The 21,160-nt window shown below is 36.1% G+C and overlaps 1 protein-coding gene across 8 annotated transcripts in view; it reads left to right on the forward strand.

Moving 5' to 3' along the window:
• Window positions 1–21,160, forward strand: part of KLF12 (KLF transcription factor 12) — a 437,715-nt gene that overhangs the window by 37,090 nt on the left and 379,465 nt on the right. For 2 of the 8 annotated variants that reach the window (XM_079138931.1, XM_079138932.1), the window contains exon 2: window positions 15,170–15,297. The exons of 5 other annotated variants lie outside the window; for them this stretch is intronic. The gene's annotated coding sequence lies outside the window, so the exon portion shown is untranslated. Of the gene's footprint in view, window positions 1–15,017; window positions 15,298–21,160 lie in introns of those variants that run through there. One more of the 8 variants, XR_013763670.1, reaches the window with a different exon arrangement.

Raw genomic sequence — 21,160 nt, forward strand, 5'->3', positions numbered from 1 at the left:
TTTAATGGTGCAGCGGATATGTAAGTTAAGATATTTTGGTACCTTAAGCATCTGTATGAATCTCAATTTATGCAAATGTGCAAAAGTGTCAGGCTATAATGTTATGATGGAATAACCACTGGATAATGCAGAGCATGTGTTTAATTATTCACTGAATATGTCTACCTGTCCACAGAGGAATAATGATGCACTACTCAGAACTATCCAGAAACTAAAGTTTACAAATCACTGAAATAATGTACTAAAAATATGTTCAAGTGTGTTGACTCACAAGACCCCAGAATACTTCATCTGGTAAATTTCCTTATGCACATATGCTTCTCTATTTTTTGTATGGGATTGCTATGTGTGTATTTTTTAAAATTTATTTTTAGTATACATGACAGTAGAATATATTTTGACATGTCATATATACATGGATTATAACTTCTCATTCTTGTGGTTGTGCATGATGTGGAGTTACACTGGTGGTGTATTCACATATGAATATGAGGAAGTTCAGTCCCATTCATTCCACTGTCTTTCCTATTCTCACTCCACCTCACCAGCTCCCTTTCTCTTCATTCCCCTTTGTTCTATGTGTGTATTTTCACAAAGGATAAAATAAACCTTGTAACCCATTTTTGGAGAGGCAATTGTTCCACTTGGAAAGTTGTTCTCACATTTCTAATACTAAATTTACTTTTTAGAATCTGTTACAATGTTTGGTTTTAGCTAACCCTATCTCCTTCCAAGGAAACCTCTTTCATTCTGAAACATTATGTAAACTGATACTGTGCAAGTTGTGATGGTGAATTATGTATAATATTTACACTTTATTTGATGGTATTGTAGCTCAAGCCTTTTAAATTAGGTGTAGTTGAGTGTGGCTCATGAGTGCATATTCATGTGCTTTGGAAGTTATATTTTGGTTTGGGGCCATTTCAAGGAAAATGAAATGTTTCTTTAATTTTGGTTATTTGTATTTTTTCCTCAAAAATATTAGAGTCACATAAAAATAGCACCTTATCATATAGCCGAATACCTCCAACTGAAGATGTGAACTTTGCTCTTCAGAATCTCTTTTGGGGCATCCTTAGACCACTTGGGAGATTGTCTGTTAGTGGCCTCCAGAAGCCAGTGTGTTCTTGCTTCTGGAACACTCTGGTGTTTTCCATGTATAGTGCTTTCAAATGGACATTTTCCATGCTGGTGATATTTCTTAGCACCTGCATTAATATCTTTGACCACACAGACTTTTTAGATCAAATCATTGTTTTAATTGACCAACATGAGGAAAGCCCCAAAGGATCCACTAAGAGGATACTCTTAAATTGTTTAAGTATAATTGTATAATTGTACAGTGTGTAATTGTATAATTGTACAGAGTATAATTGTATAGTGTCACTGTACATTGTACCATGATAAAATTTTGAGATAATTTAACAGTCCTTGAAATAACCAATATCTCCAGGTAACCCTGGTTCCTTTTAGGGAGAATGGTATTAAGAAACTAAATCTGAAAGGGCTGGGGAGATAGCTCAGTCAGTAGAGTGCTCACCTTGCAAGTACAAGGCCCTGGGTTCGATCCCCAGCACCGCAAAAAAAAAAAAAAAAAGAAACTAAATCTGAGCACTCTCTGTGCTCCCATTTGCTTGGTGCTGTCAGTGGACAACTAGAAAATATGTGTGTGTATATATGTACACATACTTTTGTACACACACCCCATAAACACATACATTACATACATTTATAACAGTGCTTATGTTTATATATATATATTTTGGTGATGCTGGGGAATATGTTTATATTTTTAAAAAATGTGAGTTCATATCTAGATTCCAATTTCAATCTAATGCCTCAGGGTTCTCTCTAGCTTTTTCTTCTATAAATATGTGCTATAATAGCAAGAAGCCTAGCTCTTGTTATCTATCGGCTGCTTATTTATTTCTTAAACATTTTCCTCATTTTGCCTATCTGTACACTATCCTCCCTGCCTTCGATCTCCTTTCCCTCTAACCCTTGTGCACTGTGTTCTTGGTTTCCAATGGAGAGTTGCCAGTCCGCCTCCCTACTGCTGCCTGCCCCTCAGCACCTGGGAGCATGGTGCCAGTGAGCATGGCCCCCTGTGTGCCATCTTCCTGGTCCCTTTGTGCTTCAAGTCCTTGGATGCCGCTGGGCATATAATACAGTACTGTTGTGTGATTGAAAATCATGTAGCATTTTTTTTTTAACTGAAGTACTGTTATTGTTTTTCTACTGTTATTTCTATTGTTATTGCTATTTCCATTGTTATTGTATTTTTTAAATGCGTGCTTACCCTGCATTGAGGTATCTTTGTGGAATGACTACAGAACTGAACAAGGTGGACAAACTCCTCCCATTTAACACCATGCCTAGTGGGTGAGACTGCTGGGTTAGGTATTGAAGGCTTTACAGAATAGGAAGAACTGGGTGTTCTGGAGGTAAAGCCCTAGCACTCCCTGCGCCTGATGTCATCTTTGTCCTTTAAGATTACTGGATGGACTGCTTGGTATTTGAGGTACATGCTTGCATCTAGGTGTAAGACTAGCTAAAGGAGTGACTCTTGAGAGTAGCAGAACTTTAAGTTGATGATTTCTCAAAGCCTTCTTCTTTTGGTTGCAGGGTGATAGGTCATTTTTCTGAGCAGGGTGAGATTTTGTATTGTGAAGGGTTCTTAGGCTTATGGGAATAGAGGCAAAGTGATTTCTCTAAAATAATTCCTATAATGATAATCAGATGTGTGTCTGATAGCAAAAATGAACCATAAAATAGCCTTTCTTTACCCTTCAGAAAATTAACACAATTTAATGAAACTTCACTTTATGTTATAAAACAAGACATGTGACTTACAAGATATTGATGGTACTTTAAGGATTTAAAAATATTTGTGTTCATGTGAACACTTTTGCTTAACCCTGTTTACATTGTTTTCGATTTTTTTTTATATATTTTTAAGACTGTAGATGGACATAATACCTTTATTTTAATTATCTTTTTATGTGGTGCTGAGGTTCAAACCCAGGGCCTCACACATGCTAGGCTAGTGCTCTGTCACTGAGCCACAACCCTAGCTAGCCCTTCTTTTTGCTTTTGCAATACTGGGGATGGAACCCAGGGGCGCTCTATCACTGAGCTACATCCTAAGTCCTCTATATTTTATTTTGAGATAGTGTCTTGCTAAGATAGCCAGTCTGTTCCTGAACTTGTGATCCTTGTGTCTCAGCCTTCCAAGTAGCTGAGATTACAAGTATGTGCCACTGCACCATGCCTGTTTAGTTTTGAATATAATTGCTTAATAATAGTTTAATGCTACATAAACTAGGTAGCAAAATGTTTTCCAAACAATATTAAGACTATTTTGAAGACTTTGCATGAAATACTTGAAAACAAAAGTTGTCAGGGTCAGTTTTATATGATTCTATCTTGTAGTATTGACGATATATCTGGGCTATACACATTCTTGCCCTGCATTAAAACGCATCTATGAGGTTTGGTAGCAGCCATTCATTATTCGTTATACAGATCTCTAGGGCTCAAAGAGGCATGGAGATTTGAAGAAGCTTTAGAAATTTTATTTCTTTTGTAGATAAATATAAAGCAACTTGCAGTAGGTCACAGAGCTTGAATTCAGTAGGACCAGAAACCTGGATAGGAATTTAGCTTTCTGGGCTCTCTGTCAAAATTCACACCCATGGGTTTGTGCTTCTGGGTTTGGTGCTGGTGGTAGTTATCATTATCTTTATTATTATTATTTGATTATATCAGCAATACACACTACTAGACTTTTCTACAAGGTAAGTAATACTGGTGTTTAATGATTACCTGGACCATTCTTATAAAAATGTGTGCAACATCCTCTTTTTATGTCTAATTCAAGATTCTGAGCAGTGAGTTTAGCATTAGTGTGTATGATAAACAGAAAAACTGAATTATCTTTAGCTTTGTGGCTGAAGTGGTGACATTGCTGGAATCAGGATTTCTGGGATTCAGTGAAGAGGAGAATAATACAGGGGTCAGTTTGTACGAATTAAAGTTGCAGTTTCTAAATGTCTACTTGATAGTGGAGACTAAACATAGCCTATAAAAATAAATTTATCTGATTGGTTGTCCTTTTAAAAAAATTGATATGTATTCTTGGGGGGAGGGACTAGAAAGTTGAATTCAGATTATCTGTGGGGTAGGCCAGTAAATGCACCTGTGAGTCAAAAGAATATTTAAAAAAAAATTTTTTTTTTGGAGAAGCAATTTGTAGAGTTGGGGTCTGTTGTATGGAAAGTAATGAGTTACTGCATAGAAAAAGATTGCTTTGCAGTTGCAGATATTTAAATCATAAAGACATGAATATATGTATAACATGTTTATATTTTAAAGCATGCTGTGCAGTTAAAATGTTTGGGAAAAATACTTAAACTTTAAAATGTGCTAAAAATGTTGAAATGTAGTATGTGAGTCTAGTTAAACAGCAAATCTCAGAAGTATATGTAGCCTTTGGATCTTTGGGCCAGGATTGTGATGCTTTTCAACTTGTGATTTAATAATAATGTTTTAAAAAATTTAAAACTATTTAAACAAACTCTGTATTCACATGTATAACTTAATAATGTGATCAGTGCTTTAGTTTTCTTTCTATATTTGATTATTGATAAAAAGAAAGTGGCAGCAAGCTTAAATAATGTGGTTCCAGCAGAGGTGTACAATGTAAAATAATCATCCTCTGAGTTGAAAGATCGCTTGCAGATGTTTGTCAAGTGACAGTCCCTGGAACCTTCTAAGAATGTTGTCTCCGTGTAAAATCCTCCAAGATGAGAACTTAAAAAAGCCCTTTATGTTAAACTTTCCATAAAGTCATTTAAAAGCTACCAGTCATCTCTGAGCATATGTCATCTTTGAACATAGCTTTTGTAGCTATAGAGATGAAATTAGTCCTGCAGTCGGTATTTGATATTCACTTTTAAACTGTATTCGTATTTCTACAATGTGAATTTTAAGAGGTAGAAACTTTGGTCAGAGGGTTAAAGTAACTCATCCGAGGGAAAAAGATCTGGAGTTTGAACTCAGAAAATGTGACCCAAGGTTTCTCAGGAGTCCAGGTTTCAAACTCTGTCTCATGATGCTGTGCGCTGTGTTGGGCACTTAGTGAACTCAGGCATCGACCACTTTCCAGTTTTGTGAGCGCTGTGTGCAGGCCTTCTTTCTGTTTTTTTCTCCCTTTATCCCCTAAGAGAAGAGGCAGGCTGAGGAAATGGTGTTTCTTCTCCTTTCTCATCTTACTGTGATTTTTTTTTCAGTGATACTAGGAGGTATTTTGTTTTTCTCCTAATAAGCAGTAACCATGTTTGTGAGTTGACGATACTTGGAAAATGACAGTGGTAGGTTTTCTTGCTGTAGGTATTACCTACTTAGTTTCCTGGGAAACAGAAACATGATTTACAAATATTCATTTGAGAAAACTTAAAGGAAGCCTTAGGCCCTCATTTGTACCATTAAAATGGTTTCTCTGAAGAGAGCAAGTTAAATAATTGAATCTTGAATGACCACATTTTATTTGGAATACATCTTACATAGTAGGTAATTATATGAAATTTGAATTGAGGTTCATTAGGACTGTAATCTTTGGTGCTTGTCTTTTTGTTTTCTGTTCTCAAGAAACAAGGGACTTATTTTTCTGGCAGCTGTGTGTGGCCTAGTTGGTCACACTTTGATTTTCTGAGCATTGTATTGAATGCCAGCAGAAAGGACAGTAGGTACAAAGGAAGGTAAATGTAACTTAAGACAAAACTTTGAGTTCAACGGTGACCACTTCTTGTCCATTTTATGGAAAAATTTTGGGTTTGATTGAACTTGATACCTTTCAGTATCATCAATTCACGTGTAAGCTTTCTGAGCCTTATAACTAAAAGGGGAAGAAAAACTTTTGAAATAGCCCCTGAACCCTTGCCAACAATAAACATGACAGAAAGGAACTGTTCACAATATGTGTAAAAATTGACCAGAGCATGTGGGTCATGAGATGATGGAGGAAGGGGACAGTCTGGGTGGGGAGACCACTACCTCCCTCAGAGGATTCCATGAAGCAATAAGAGATACAGGGCATGTGTTTGTGTGTGGAACTACATGTCCTGGAAGTTATCAGAATACATTCCTGATCAGAACCCAGCACACCCAGGGTCATTCTGGAATCAGCCATGAGGCTGGAGAGAGCTGCCCATAGTAACCAGTGTTCAAAATGGCAACTCAAGTCACCAAGAATAGTTTTAAGTTGTTTGAATTCAGTGCAGTTTTTGAAAGGAATTGCACTTGTGTACTGCAGCTTATTAACATTTCCCTTAAAAATTACAGTAACAATATGGCACTGAAAATGTTCACTGTAACGAAAATTCACCCATCTCAGATGATTTATTCCTTGAGGATTTAAGAAAACGGAAGTTTCACTGAATGTGGTTTTTATTGTCATAAACCTCTGAAATATCTAACCCAAAATCCCATGTGGGGTTTTAAATCACATGTCAAGAATGACATAGATCTGAAAAAAAAAAAAAAAAAAAAAAAGGAAATGGTCTTTGTTCTACCTGGAGATTTGAAATATGTGAATTTTCTGTCTGGAGGATATATGATCAAAGTTCATAAAATGCAGGCTTTATTATATCAAATCTCAGAAATCCATATTAGAATTGAGTTTCCCCATGAAAATTGGAAGATATTAAGTGTAAAACAAGTGAAAGAAATAGTACTGCATATAGTGAGTAGAATAATTGTAGAATATGAGGTATTTTGTATAGAAAATATGTAGCTTCAGAAATGCATTTGCTAATGAATAACGGATCAGAAGTTTATCTGGTTGTGGGAAAAACATTTACTGAGAAATTCCTGTGTACTTATTGTGCTGTGTTGTTGGGGTTCCTGGACAGTTCTTTCCCCAGAGAACACATTATTTGGCGATAGGAGACAAGCCAGTAAGTGATGCCTGTATGTACAGGGCAGGGCAGAGTTTGTGGAAGCCCATTATAATGTAGATCATTTCTTCCCCTCCACAAATACACAAGAACTATAGATCCGTAAATCTCTGCAGAATGTAAGCTTTCAAGTTGTTTTTATAAGACCACTGCCCTTTGCTTTCTTAGCTGTCAAGGCTCTAAAATGTAGTTAATTTGGGTGGAAGAACAAGATATTAAGCTTCCTCTACTGTGTTGGTGTCTGTATTTGTGGGGAGGAGGTGTTCATGAGCATAGTATACATGTAAAAGATGTACACAAAAATGTTTAAAATTACATAATCAAAACCACATAATCACAGTTATATTAATCTATAGTCTTAAATACATATATGTGTACATTAAAAACAAACCCTGGAATATTCTTTAAAACTTAAGTCTAATTCTTTCAAGTTATCTGCAAATTATCATAACCATATTGTGTTTACTTAAGAATTTGCAAAGTTCTTTTTCATTAAATGGAACTTTAGCTTTTCCCGTATCTATGAGCTTTATTTTTTAATTTCTTTACCCTTTAGTGCCATGCTATTTTGAATGGATGCATACTAACATTGTTAGGATTGTGGAACTGAAGGTCAAGTAAGATATTTGAACTGGAGAGTAGCTGACCATAAACTAATGATTAGTGAAGCTTTGAGACATGATTCAATACAAGAGGAAAATATAGTTCGCCATTCTTCAAAAATAGCCATTTCAACATGGTTGCCTCCAAGATTATATTTTTGCTTCTTTTATCCCTTATATTTTGTTTATCCTTTCATGTGTTGGTGGATATTTGGGTTTCCACCTTTTGGTTGTTGTGAATAATGCCCTTGTGAACTACTGTGTACAGTTTTTTTGAACACCTCTTTTCTGTTATTTTGGGTGCGTTCCTATCAGTAGAACTGCTGGATCATGTGGTAATTCTCTTTATCTTCCTGGGGAAGCCATAGTGCCTTTGACAGTGGGGTACCATTTTCATTCTCATTGCCATGGTCATGTGTTTCTCCACATCCTTGTCCATATTCATATTATCGTTTTCCTTTTTTAATCCTCATGGCATAAAATGGCATCTCATTGTGGTTTTTTTTTTATAATGTATTTTTTTTATTGTAAACAAATGGGATACATGTTATTTCTCTGTTTGTACATGGTGTAAAGGCATACCATTTGTGTAATCATAAATTTACAGAGTAATGTCGTTTGATTCATTGTTATTTTTTCCCTTCTCCCCACCCCTCCCACCCCTCTTTTCCCACTATACAGTCCTTCCTTCCTCCATACTTGCCCCCCTCCCTAACCCTAACACTAATCCTTCACTCCCCCCATTATGTGTCATCATCCACTTATTAGCGATATCATTTGTCCTTTGGCTTTTTGAGATTGGCTTATCTCACTTAGCATGATATTCTCCCAATTTCATCCATTTGCCTGCAAATGCCATAATTTTATCATTCTTTATGGCTGAGTAATATTCCATTGTGTGTGTATATATATATATATATATATATATATCATAGTTTCTTTATCCATTCATCAATTGAAGGACATCTAGGTTGGTTCCACAGTCTGGCTATTGTGAATTGAGCAGCTATGGACATTGATGTGGCTGTATCTCTGTAGTATGCTGATTTTAAGTTCTTTGGGTATAGGCCAAGGAGTGGGATAGCTGGGTCAAATGGTGGTTCCATTCCAAGTTTTCTAAGGAATCTCCACACTGCTTTCCAGAGTGGCTGCACTAATTTGCAACCCCACCAGCAATGTATGAGTGTACCTTTCTCCCCACATCCTTGCCAACACCTGTTGTTGCTTGTATTCTTGATAATCGCCATTCTAATTGGGGTGAGATGGAATCTTAGGGTGGTTTTGATTTGCATTTCTCTTATTACTAGAGATGTTGAACATTTTTCCATATGTTCATGTTTTCTTGTCCATACTTTTTTTTTTCTTTGCATATGCTCTTGGGGAAAAAGTCCATTTAAGTCCTTTGCCCACTTTTAATTGGACTGTTTGTCTTTTTGTTGTTGAATTTTATGTATTCATAAAATTCTTTATGTATTCTGGATAGTAGACCTATGTAAGATATATGATCTGGAAATATTTTCTTTGAGTCTGTAGATTGTCTTTTCATTTTTTTTTTTTTTTTGATGGTATCGTACCTTTTACACAGATTTTTTTTAAATTTTGAAGAAATCTCATTTATATTGACTTCTGAAGACTTGATTTGTTTTAGAACAGTTTCAGAGAGAGAGAGAGAGAGAGAGAGAGAGAGAGAGAGAGCGCGCGCGCACAGGCGCGCGGTGGTATGGTCCCTGCCCCCATACATGTATATAGCCTCTTCTATTATCAACATCCCCCACCAGAGCAGTATATACTATTATATTTGATAAATTTACATTGGCACATCATTATAACCCAAAGTAAATAGTTCACATTAGTGTTTGTTTTACATTAGTGTTTACTCTTGGTGTTATGCATTCCATAGGTCTAGACAAATTTCTAATGATCTGTGTCTACCATTAGTATAATACAGAATATTTTCACTACCCTAAAAATCCTCTATGCTCTGTTTATTCATTTCTCTTCCCACCAACCCATCACCCACTGATCTTTTTACATTTATAGTCTTATTTATCACAGCTTAGAAACAATCAGAGTGTCCTTTAGGAAGTCAAGGCATAAATAAACTGCATTTAGAAAAATGAAATATTAGGCCAAAAAAAAAAAAAAAAAAAAAAAAGAAAAGAAAAAGAAATGGCTGTTCAGTTACAACAGTACATGAAGACAACTTGCTTTCATATTATAAGGCAGAAAGCCAGTGTGCAAAGGCTACATGCCATACAATTCCAGTTATATGACATTCTGGAAGAGGCAAAATAATGGAGACAGTAAGAGATCAATTTATTATTATTTTTTGTTGTTACTTGTTATTTTGGTGGCCTATCTAGAAATCATTGCCAAATCCAAAGTCAGAAAGATTTATCTTTCCCCTGTGTTTTCTTCCAGGAACTTAATTATTTTAGTTTTTACATTAATGCTCTTAATCCACTTTGAGTTAATTTGTATAAATGGTTTGAGTTTAGGGTTCGAAGTCATTCTTTTGCAAATGGAGATCCATTTTTTCCCTGCCACCATTTGTTAAGATTGTTCTTGGGTTGGGGGTATAACTCAGAGCTTCAATGCTCAGTGCCAAAACAGCAAGTAGCAACAACAAAAACCCTACTATATTTTCTTTTTCTTTTTGTATCCAATGTCATTGATACTCTTTTTTAAAAATCTGTTGACCCAGACACAAGGGCTTCTTTCTAGATTCTTTTTTATTCAATTGATATATATGTTTATGCTAGTACGACACTGTCTTATTTATCAGTGCCTTGTGGTTAAGTTTTGAAATTGTGATATATAAACCTTCCTATTTTCTTCTTTTTAAGATAGTTTTGACTATTCTGGATCCCTTGCAATTCAGTGAATTTTAGATCAACTTGCCAATTTCCTTCTTTGAAACAGAGTCTTTCCATGTCACTTAGGTTGTCTTAGAACTCTTGGGCTCAGGTGATTCATCTGCCTCAGCCTCCCCTAATACCTGGGATTACCAGCAAGCACAACCATCTCCAGCTTAGCTTTCTAGTTTCTACAGAGAAGTCAGCTGGGATTTGATTGGAATTGCTTTGAATCTATAGACCCATTTGTGGGAATATTGTCATTTTATAGTATTAAGTCCTTTAGTCCAAGAATGTGGGATGTTATATAATTCATACATATCTTTACTTTCTTCCAATGGTGTTTTATAGTTTTCTGTAGGTTTTGTAGTACTTTGTTTAAATTTATTCTTCATTATTTTATTATTTTTGGTGCTATTGCAAATAGTTATTTTCTTTATTTTTGGATTTTCATTGCAAGTGTGTTGAACTATGGTTGATTTTTATGTATTGATTTTTGTATTTGACAAACTTGAGCTTATTCTAATTTTATTTTTACTGTATTACTTAGAATTTCTATATACAGGATCATGTCATCAACAAAAAGTGTTCATTTTACTTTTTCCTTTCCCATTGAGATACCTTTTAATTTTGCATAATTACCCTGGCTAAAACCTCTAGTATAAGGGTAGAGTGGTGGGAGCAAACATCTTGTTTTCTTCCTGTTTCTAGAGGGAAAAGTGTATCTTTTTGCCTTTAAGTATGATGTAAGTCGTGAGTTTTATATAGTTTGCTCATATCATGTTACATTCCATTCCTAGTACAGTGTTTTTATCAAGAAACGATGATGAATTTTGTCAAATGCTTTTACTGCATCTGTTGATATGATCATATGGTGACAATTTTTGTCTCTTGCCATGGCGTATTAGGTGTATTACATTGATTGATTTCTCAGATGTTAAACCAGCCTTGCACACGTAGGATAAATTCTACTTGTTCACGGGACAAAATTATTTTTATATATTACTGCCTGTGGTTTGTAGGTATTTTGTTTATAATTTTTGCATCCATATTCATGATAGATACCTGTTTTTAGTTTTCTTGTGATGTCTTTGTCAGCAGTATTCATTTAAAATGCTTGGATACCTAGATATTTTGGTTATCTGTGGAATTTGTAATTTGTTATGGATGACTTCTATAATATTTCTTCATGACTTTATCCAAATATATGCTTGTTAAATAAAATGTCGTAGGAATTGTAGTCAACTAAAAATATTGAGTTTTTTTAGGTTTGGAAAGAGAACTCAGTAACATCTATTTTTAAAATGGAATGACAGAGTTTATTGTCTTTGTGGACCTGGTCTGACTTCTCCTCTCCAACATTTTTTTTTTTTTTCGCGGGGAGCTTACTGGTGGAATTGTTTTCTGTCAGTGTCTGTGTCTATGTAAGACTCAGTTACACTATCATTTACATGAAAAGCAGTGAATATCTTATAGTGTGACTAAACTAAAATGAATTTCATGGAGGTTCAGCTTGGGTTTGTATTCATTGTTTTACTATATTGATGTGAAGTGTATAAAAATTGTACACATTTGTCACGTTTCTATTTGAAGTTGTACAATTATTTACTGCAGAGGTTTCTTATTTCTCAAGAGCTTGGATGTAATAAAGTGGCTTATGAGACAGTCAGAAAATTAAGGCCAGTTGTGCCAAAACATCCCCATATACATACAGTTGAAGTTGATATCTTAATCATAATTCTTTGTGAGTGATTTCACACTTTTACGTGCTTTTTACATTTGTGGCCCTATCCAGTCATCATCAAACCTTAAGTTTACAGATCTGTATAGTAGCAGAGGAAGAATAGTAACTCAGGTGTGTAGACTTCCAGCCCTATGCTCTTTCTTGCAAATCAGATTAGGTAAAAATTCCATGTCATGACTATATTCTGACTTCTAAATGGCTTTGCTCTTTCTCTTCTTGTCCTTGGCTAGAGTTGAAAGATGGCAGCCAACATTTTGACCAATCTAATAGTTTCTGTGATGCATAAAACTCCTCCAAAGGAGGGTATTTGCCCTTAATGTAATTTCTGAGCAGAGTGTTTACTAAATTGTAAGAATTGCTTGACACTTGGACCTGAGTTCACTCTGAGCTTTCATGGATTTTTTTTTTTAAATCAAATTTGTGTCTATCCATAATTGGAGAGCAGGACTATGCTTTTTCTTCCCTACTCTGTAGAATACTAGCCCTATTTCCAATTACTCATTCTTGTGAAATTTCTAGGAATTAGAGTATGTTGGTAAAATCTGTCCTGGACCATGTCCCCCGTCAGTGTTCTTCTTGCCAAGAATGGGACATGAGTGCAGTAACTGGCAAGTCCTCCTTTTCCTACTTATTATTTGTGCATTGATGTTGCTCCACTGATAGCCCAGTTCTGGCTTGTTTTTCCACGATGCACTGAAAACACTAATTAATTGTATGTTAGATTCTTATACTTGACAGATACCCTCATTTGGTGCTGCAATCGAAGAACTTACTATTTCCTTTAGTTTATAATTAAAAGAAAAAAAATCCTGGGTTGAGGAACTTTGAAGTGACCTACTTGAAATGACAGGTCTAGAAGCTGGCACAGTTGACCTCTGATTGCCAACTCCTTGAGAGCAGGGCCGCGCCTTCCTCGCTGGTTAGCCAGCCGTGGCACTTACCTTGGCCTGTAGTTGCAGCCCAGTATGCGTTGAATGGATGTGGAATCCCTGCCGCACACCTCACAGCTGACCCAGCTCTGCTACTGTGAGATTGCTTAAGCAGAAGTTTCTGGACTTTTACATAATGCTGGATCATCTCAGCATCCAGGGGCCATCAGCTACTTTCATGGGTGAGAAAAGCCTCAAGATTTTTTGTTTTGAGATTTGCTGTCTTGTCTCTGACTTACATAACTTTGGACAGAGGACCTGTATCAGCAGTCACATGCTCTTGTGCTGGTGACTGAGCTTCTAGTCCGGTGTTGTTTTTTTGAAATAAAAAAATTTTTTTTAGTTGTAGATGGACAAAATACCTTTATTTTATTCATTTATGCAGTGCTGAGGATCAAACCTAGTACCCCTCCCATGCAGGGCAAGTGCTTTACCCCTGATCCACACCCCCAGCCCTAGTCCGGAGTTTTTGATGGCAGAATTTGTGTAGCTGCTGCTTGGTGCCTAAAACTTTATGAGCCAGGCTTTCTACTCCCTGTTCCACGAGTTGTGTTGTCAGAATTAACTCCATATGAAATTATTCAAAAGAAAGTCATAGTTCTTTATTATCGTCAGTGACACATAAATGAAAAGATCTAGACAGTATATGTTTTGGAAGATAGAAGAGAGAAGTATGTAAGATTTAACTTTTAAAATAAAAATGGTAGCTGGTGATAGTCAACCCCAAACCTAGTGATTTCCTTAGCTAACAATTTTTAAAAACAAGTTTGGCTTTTTAAAACTTAAATCACCAGTTTATATTTACACAAAATATTAAAAACTCAGTGTATTATTCATAATTTTATGTATAATTTTATATAATGATATAAAACAGGCTAAAAGTAAAATTTACTTCAAAATTGACTCAATGAAAATTTTTCATTGAAAAATTTTCAATGAAACTTTCAATGAAAGTTTTTCCTCAATGAAAATATCATTAAATCATTATCTTAATTATTAATTTTTAAGTGTATCTATCTATCTATATATATGTATATATATATATACCTTTAGTTTTAGGTGAACACAAGACCTTTATTTTATTTTTATGTGTTACTGAGGATCAGCTCTAGGGCCTCACGCATGCTAGGCGCGTGCTCTGCCACTGAGCCACAACCCCAGGCCTATTAATAAATGTAATGAGGGTTTAGCTAGGTATTAATAATCTGTATTCCAGTATAAAGAATTGCTTTTCTGCTTGGAAGCTGCATGATACTGTACATTTCTTAGTGTTTGTTCTGCCAACGGTGTATACCAGAATTATCTCAAGTGTGTATTAAAATGCAGTGTCCTAGGCTTAACCCTATATGACCAGATCAGAACCTTTGAAGGCTGCATGTTAACAAGATCCCATTCCCCATTGATTGTGGTGAACTTTAAAGTTAGAAGCCCACTGACTGGTAGATTGCAGCTCAGGATCAGCATTACAAAGGTCTGGGTGGAGTTTGTTCCAGCTAAATTTCCTGAACATTCTTAGACCTCTCTAAACATTGATGTTCCTATCTGGAAATGGGATGATGCTAATAGTAGCTACCTTTAGTAGGTGTGAGAAAGCAGTGAATTCTGTGTAAACTAGTGTAGTGCATGGTATACAGCAAGTACTCAATGACTACTGTTGGTAACAGGGGAATTGTAGTGGTGCATTTGGTGTAAGGTAGTTGGGCCTGAGCTGAGTAAGAACCTCTGGGGTATGTGTTTTATTTTTAGGCCTTCACATAATTTTATGTGACCCTTGGGGTAAGTCACGAGGTATCCCTATTGTTCATATGTTCATGAAGACACATCAGACATCCAGAAATCTTTGGTAAAAAATGCTTCGAAAGATCTAGCAATTGTAATATTGAAACTGGAGTTTGAAACAAAACTTGATTCTCCACTTCTGGTGGTTGGGGTCTGCATAACCTATTGTACACCAGGGGATGCCTGTTGGCATAAGCCCAGAAGGTCATGGCTGGCAAAGCTGGGTTCTTTTCCACTATTATTGAGTGATATGTTGCAGCACCTAATGGTAGACCCTAGAAGCTTACCACCAATTTCTTTCTAGGTTCTTCTCTTGCACATTTGAAGAGTAAAGTCCACAGATAACAACAGAAGGCAAGAGTGAAGGGAGTAGGATTTATTCAAGTGAGAAAAAGAGAGAGAACTTCCTGCAAGGCAAGAGGAGACCTGATGGCAGGTTGCCACTTAAATGTACTAGACTGGGGGCTTATATAACTACTGGGTAGGGGTATTGATCCATATCTGCACTAATCAGGTCTTGGAAAAGTACCAATGCTATTAGTCAAAATCTGTGCTAAACAGGTATTGGAATAGTACCAAGCCTACCGCTCTGGCCTTCTAATTGGTTGTGCCCTTTTAGCCTTGAGTTTGAACTTTCCAGTGACCTCCATTCAGGTTACCTGTCCTGTCTTATTCAGTGTTGTTTTCTGATTATGTGGGTTTGATTGCAGGTACTTTTCTCTGTGTGTTTTTCTCCTGAAGTGTTTGTGTCTCCTTTCATTTGGCTTTTAACTCCATTCTTCCCCTTGACTCCATCATTTAACTGGTCATGATACATAGTTGTAGTGTATTATTTGGGTCCAATGTTTATATAAATAGAACGCCTTTTAACCTTTCTAGTTTAAAAAAACAAAGAACAACAAAAACCTCCTACCAACAATAATGAAAAGTCTCTGTATACCCCGCTCTTTCCTTTCTGTACTGAGCGAACCCAAGGCATTCTGCCATTGAGCTATATTTTGAGTTGGGTCTCTCTGTGTTGCCCACACTGGCCTTAAATTGTGATCTTCCTGTCTTAGTCTCCCCAGCCACTGCAGTTACAGATGTGTGCTACCATGACTGGCTTTTATATTTGATGAATATTTGTATGAGCATGCTAACTCTCCAGTAAGAGAAAAAAACATTCCCATCCTGTTCCTTTGGCCTGTTCATGTTGCTGGCTCAGAGTGTGTTTTATTGTTTGATGGAGTAGATAAAAGTCTCCTGATGTTTCCGAATCACTCTAAATTTGGAATACACCTTCAGTATTCTTTTTGGCTTTATTGTTTCCTAAACATCTATTTAAATACAGTCCTAAAGTTTAAACGGAACACAGTTATTGTGACTAAGAATAATACTTGTAAGGGACCAGTAGATGAGAGTTCATTACCATGTTCACAACCATGCAAAACCCAGCATTCTCTCAAAGCATTCAGTTCCTTCTAGGGAGTACTAAATTTTGCCTCTACCTTGGTAGATGTGTGTTGGTTACTTCCAGTGATCTGTTTGTGGAGTGGTGAGAGGATCTTGAATTTTAAAATTTAAATTTCATGGGCTCTTCCTGAAACCCTGATGTCAGTGACAGTTGTCCCGGAGAAGTCTGTTGCCCATCACTGAACAGAACAGAATAATAATGCCTGATCCTGTTGCGTTTGTAACAAAGAACAGAGCTTTTAGTTTTTACATTGAGACTTCAGTAAAGTTAAGAAAACTTGCAGCCCTTTTACAGGGAATGGTTGATTTGGTGCTTTTATTTCGTTTTTTCTTTTATAGTTCATTGGAAAAATCTTTATATTTGCTTCATTATTCTAGATATTTATTAGGTTGTGAGACATATGATATCAAAGTCACTGAGTTGAGTCTAAATTATTTTTTAGTGGTGAACTTTGCGTATTTGTTTTATAACATTAAAATAGATGATTTTGCCCTTTGAATTATTCTTTTACAGTTTAGGCTCTTGTGCATATGTTTGTGATTTTCTCCACTCTAAAATCCCTATTTGCCTAAGTGGTTCCTTACCTCACTCTGTTCTTTCTTCTAATGATTCCAACTCTCAAACTCTTATTCCTACTTCATTTATATGCCACCTGCTCCAAGAAGTCATCTTCTTTCCCAGAGTCAAAAATAAATGAATTCTTTTTCTGCACTTTAACTTGTGTGCTTTGGGACTTTTTTGTCTAGATTTCTATTTCACAGCTATCTAATTATTTAAGAGATAGATCTAGGCAAACCTATAAAATTATCATTATTCAAATATTTTTGAGCTACAAAACATTGTAGGGTTCTTATAGTTGAACCTCATTGATTTCAACACTAAGTGCATAAACTTTTGAAAACAAGCTGTGCTCTGAGTTACTTCAAACACATATTGGGGGGCTGGGGTTGTGGCTCAGTGGTAGTTCGCTTGCCTAGCATGTGTGAGGTACTGGGTTCGATCCTCAGCAGCACATTAAAAAAATAAATTAATTAAATAAAGTTATTTGGGGCTTGGATTATGGCTCAGTGGTAGTGTGTGGTGAAGTATTAGGTTTGATCCTCAGCAACACATAAAAATAAATAAATAAAAACAAACATGCCCACCTACAACTAAAAAAATATTTAAAAAAAAAACACATATTGGACTTGGATTTATGTCTCTTTCCATAAAGAGAGCAGAGTTTCGTAGGTAAGAATATGTTTGAGAAATACCTGTTGAAATGAATTCAGTTGGATTTGTCTAAATTACCATTACTCTTCCTAAAGCACTTAATAATTAATGATCTAGACAGGATGCCCGATATGTGGGCCACACCTTTGTAAAGCCAGGATATTTGAGTACACTCTGTACTTTGCCTAACCCATTTCAGTATCATTGTCAGATAACCAAAGTTAAACTTGTCTTTAAGTTTCTGGTTCTTATGTTTTAGTTTTATAGACCGGATTACCTTTATTGAAGGTTTTTTTCTTTAGTTAACTTGTTCTGGTCTTATTTTAGCTTTACTTAATGCAAAAGTAGGAATTATCTTACTTTTGCTTTTCCAACTTAAATTTTTTTTTTACCAACCTAACTCTTGCCTGAAGGTCTCTCAGTATGTTCCCACCCCTGCACCCCAGGAAAATGCTCCCTGGCTTTGTTTGTTTAACCATGGAAAAATAATCCTTTCCTTCTTTTGAAGTTCTATTCTGTACTGGCTAAAGGTCCAGTTAAATCACAAGAGATAAAAGTTACACGGACAATCTTGGATGTTCCCTGCCCTTTTGCCAGAAATAGCAAACCAGATACTCATCTTGGACAAAAATATGTACATGTTCATCTTCACTGAAACATCTTGTATCTGCTCGTTCTTAGAGAAGTAGAATTGAGCTCACAGTGTGGAGGGTGAGGCTGTCCACAGGGGTTGGAGGCGAAGGAGTTTGAGGGGGAGCCAAGTGTGGTTCTGAGTAAATGGGGAAAATTGTGCTTTTTCGGTATCAGTAGACTCTTTAATATTGTGTAAGTTTTTGCTTACTTTTAATACACCATAATTTCCTCAAAGTATGTTCATTAGCTCAAACTTTTTTCCTAACTGGAAGAAATTTTATATGAGAAAAATGTCTTTTGGTATCAGAAAGAAAGCTCAATCTGAGTATACTAAAATATTTTTAAGTATCATGTATAACAGTGCTTTTATTAATGTAAATTTCTTTTGTATTTGAATCAACAATGTTGCATCATAATTCTTCACAACTAGATAAAAATTCTTAGTTTTTCTTTGTTCTTTTATAAGCTTTTGTGTATGCATAGACTTTTTTTTTTTTTTTTTTTTTTCATTTTTAGACTGCCTCATTGGAGAGCCTGAAACATGAGACATTAGAGTTTATATAGTTGAAACTGGGCATTTTAATAATTAAGTAAGGGGATTTATTTTCTGATGTTCTCTGGCAGGAGTGGAGTAGGGGAACAGGTTATTGTAAATCTGTGGGATCTATGTATGTCCATACATATACATATGGTCATGAAAAGCCTTTTATTCTGCTGTTTTTATTAGTAATGTAGCAAAACAGATAAGATTTTATTGAGTTTGGATTGTAAGCTTAGAAACAGAGATCAGTGTTTCCCCAGTGCCTAGGGTGGTGCCTTGCACAGGGCACATCCATAACTGTGTGTTCAGTGAATGATTGGTTAATACCATGTGATGAGCTTGAAAGAGCAGAAAAAATAGAGTAATATTAAGCATGGTCCTTGAGGTAAGTCAGAAGTTGTTTTAGTCAGCTTTTTTGCTGCTGTGACTAGAAGATCTGACCAGAACAATTTTAGGGGAGGAAAGTTTATTTGGAGGCTCATGGTTTCAGAGGTCTCAATTCATAGATAACAGGCACCATTCCTCGGGGCTCAAAGTGAGGCAGAACAACACGGGGGAAGAGTATGGCAGAGGGAAGCAGTTCACGTGACAGTGAAGAAGCAGAGAGAGACTCCACTCACCATGTACACATACATACCCCAAAGGCATGCTCCCAATGCCTGCCTCCTACAGCTACACCCCAGCTGCCTTAGTTACCACTCAACTCATCCCATCAGGTGATTAATTCACTGATTGGGTTAAGGCTCTCATAACCCAATCATTTCTTCTCTGAACCTTCCTGAATTGTCTCAAACATTGAACTAATGAGGGAAACCTCACTTCCAAATCATAACAGAAGTAGAGGCAAAGATAAGTGCATACAATAGGGAATGATTAATACTGAAATCTGTAGCACTTAAGGTACTTACTTTTCAATAAAGGGGAGACAGGTAAAGGGGGAAGGGCACTGATAATGTCATCTTGTAATTACTGAATACCTGTTTTGCACTGTTTATTGTGTTGTTTTGCATTCATGACCTCAGTGAATCTTGGTGGCAAGATTATTAACATCCTTGTTATTTTTTCACAATCTAGCCAAGGTTCAGTATCTTGCTCAACATCTCCAACTGATCAACAGATAGTTTTGAGAACTATCAGCCTCCTTCACTGCTTTGCTGTTTAACTACTAGTTTCCTAGAGTTGTCTGGACCAGGATTGGTTCCTTTTGGTAGTCTTGTATCAGACTCCCTCAACAGCCAGATATCCAATAGAATCTTGGGCTCTTCCTAAGCCCGAGTGTGATGCAGACACTGCTGCTGTCCATGGACCTGAGCTGCACCCACCTGTATCACCTCAGCAATGGGAAAGGGCATACCATAGAGAGACTTAAAGGCTTTCTTTGTCTTTCATCACTAACAATATTAAAATCCATTCCTCTTTTTAGTGACATTTTAAAAACCTGATTAATTTCCATTATGGGAAATACTTTATGTAAACCTGTAAACAGTTATGAAAAACAAAATAAGTATTGATGGTGGCCAAGTTACTTCCAGTTTGGAGACTGATGTAATGAGTTGATAGTTCCATGCTTGTTCTAGATCCATCTCCTGGGAATTTTTTTACAAATATGTTATTTTAACCCAATGTCCAGAAATTCTAAGTTAGTAAGTTTGGGATGGGATTTAGAAAATCTTTTATTTACTTATCTAATACCTTTCTGTCTTTCTTAAGCATTTTTATGCATTGGAACTGGTTCAAGAGTATTAAGCCTATTCACAGTGCTGTGCCCTAAACTTCCAGACCCTTTCATCTTGTGCAACAAAACTCTCTATCTACTGACAACTCTCCATTTTCCTTTTTTCTCCAGCTCATTGTAATCACCATTCTATTTTGTTTCTATGACTTTGACTACCTTAGATACTTCCATATTTTTGTTTTTACAATTGTCCTATTTCACTTAGCGTAATGATCTCAAGGTCCAACCATGTTGTGGAATGTGACAGGATTTCCTTCCTTTTTTTTGTACCAGAGATTGAACCCAGGGGCACTTAACCTCTGAACCACATCCCCAGCCCTTTTTATTTTTTATTTAGAAACAAGGTCTTACTCAATTGCTTAGGGCCTTTTAAGTTGCTGAGGCTGCCTTTGAACTTGCGATCCTACTGCCTCAGCCTCCTGAGCTGCTGGAATTACAGGTGTGTGCCATTGTGCCCAGCGATTTCTTTCCTTTTTAAAGCCATATGATATTTTGTAGTCTATGTACTATCCATTCATACTCTGATGGACAATTAGGTTGCTTCTACTTCTTGGCTATTATAAATGGTACACTGTGAAACGAGCATGTACATCTCTGATCCAGACCTTGCTTTCAATTCCTTTATCTATATACACCAAAAGTGGAATTTTTTGATTCTATGGTAGTTATATTTTTAGTTTTCTGAGAAATTGCTGTATTTTCCATAGATTTGTACTTTATA

This window comes from Sciurus vulgaris (genome assembly GCF_902686455.1).
Source record: "Sciurus vulgaris genome assembly, chromosome: 4".
In the NCBI taxonomy this organism is placed as follows: Eukaryota; Metazoa; Chordata; class Mammalia; order Rodentia; family Sciuridae; genus Sciurus; species Sciurus vulgaris.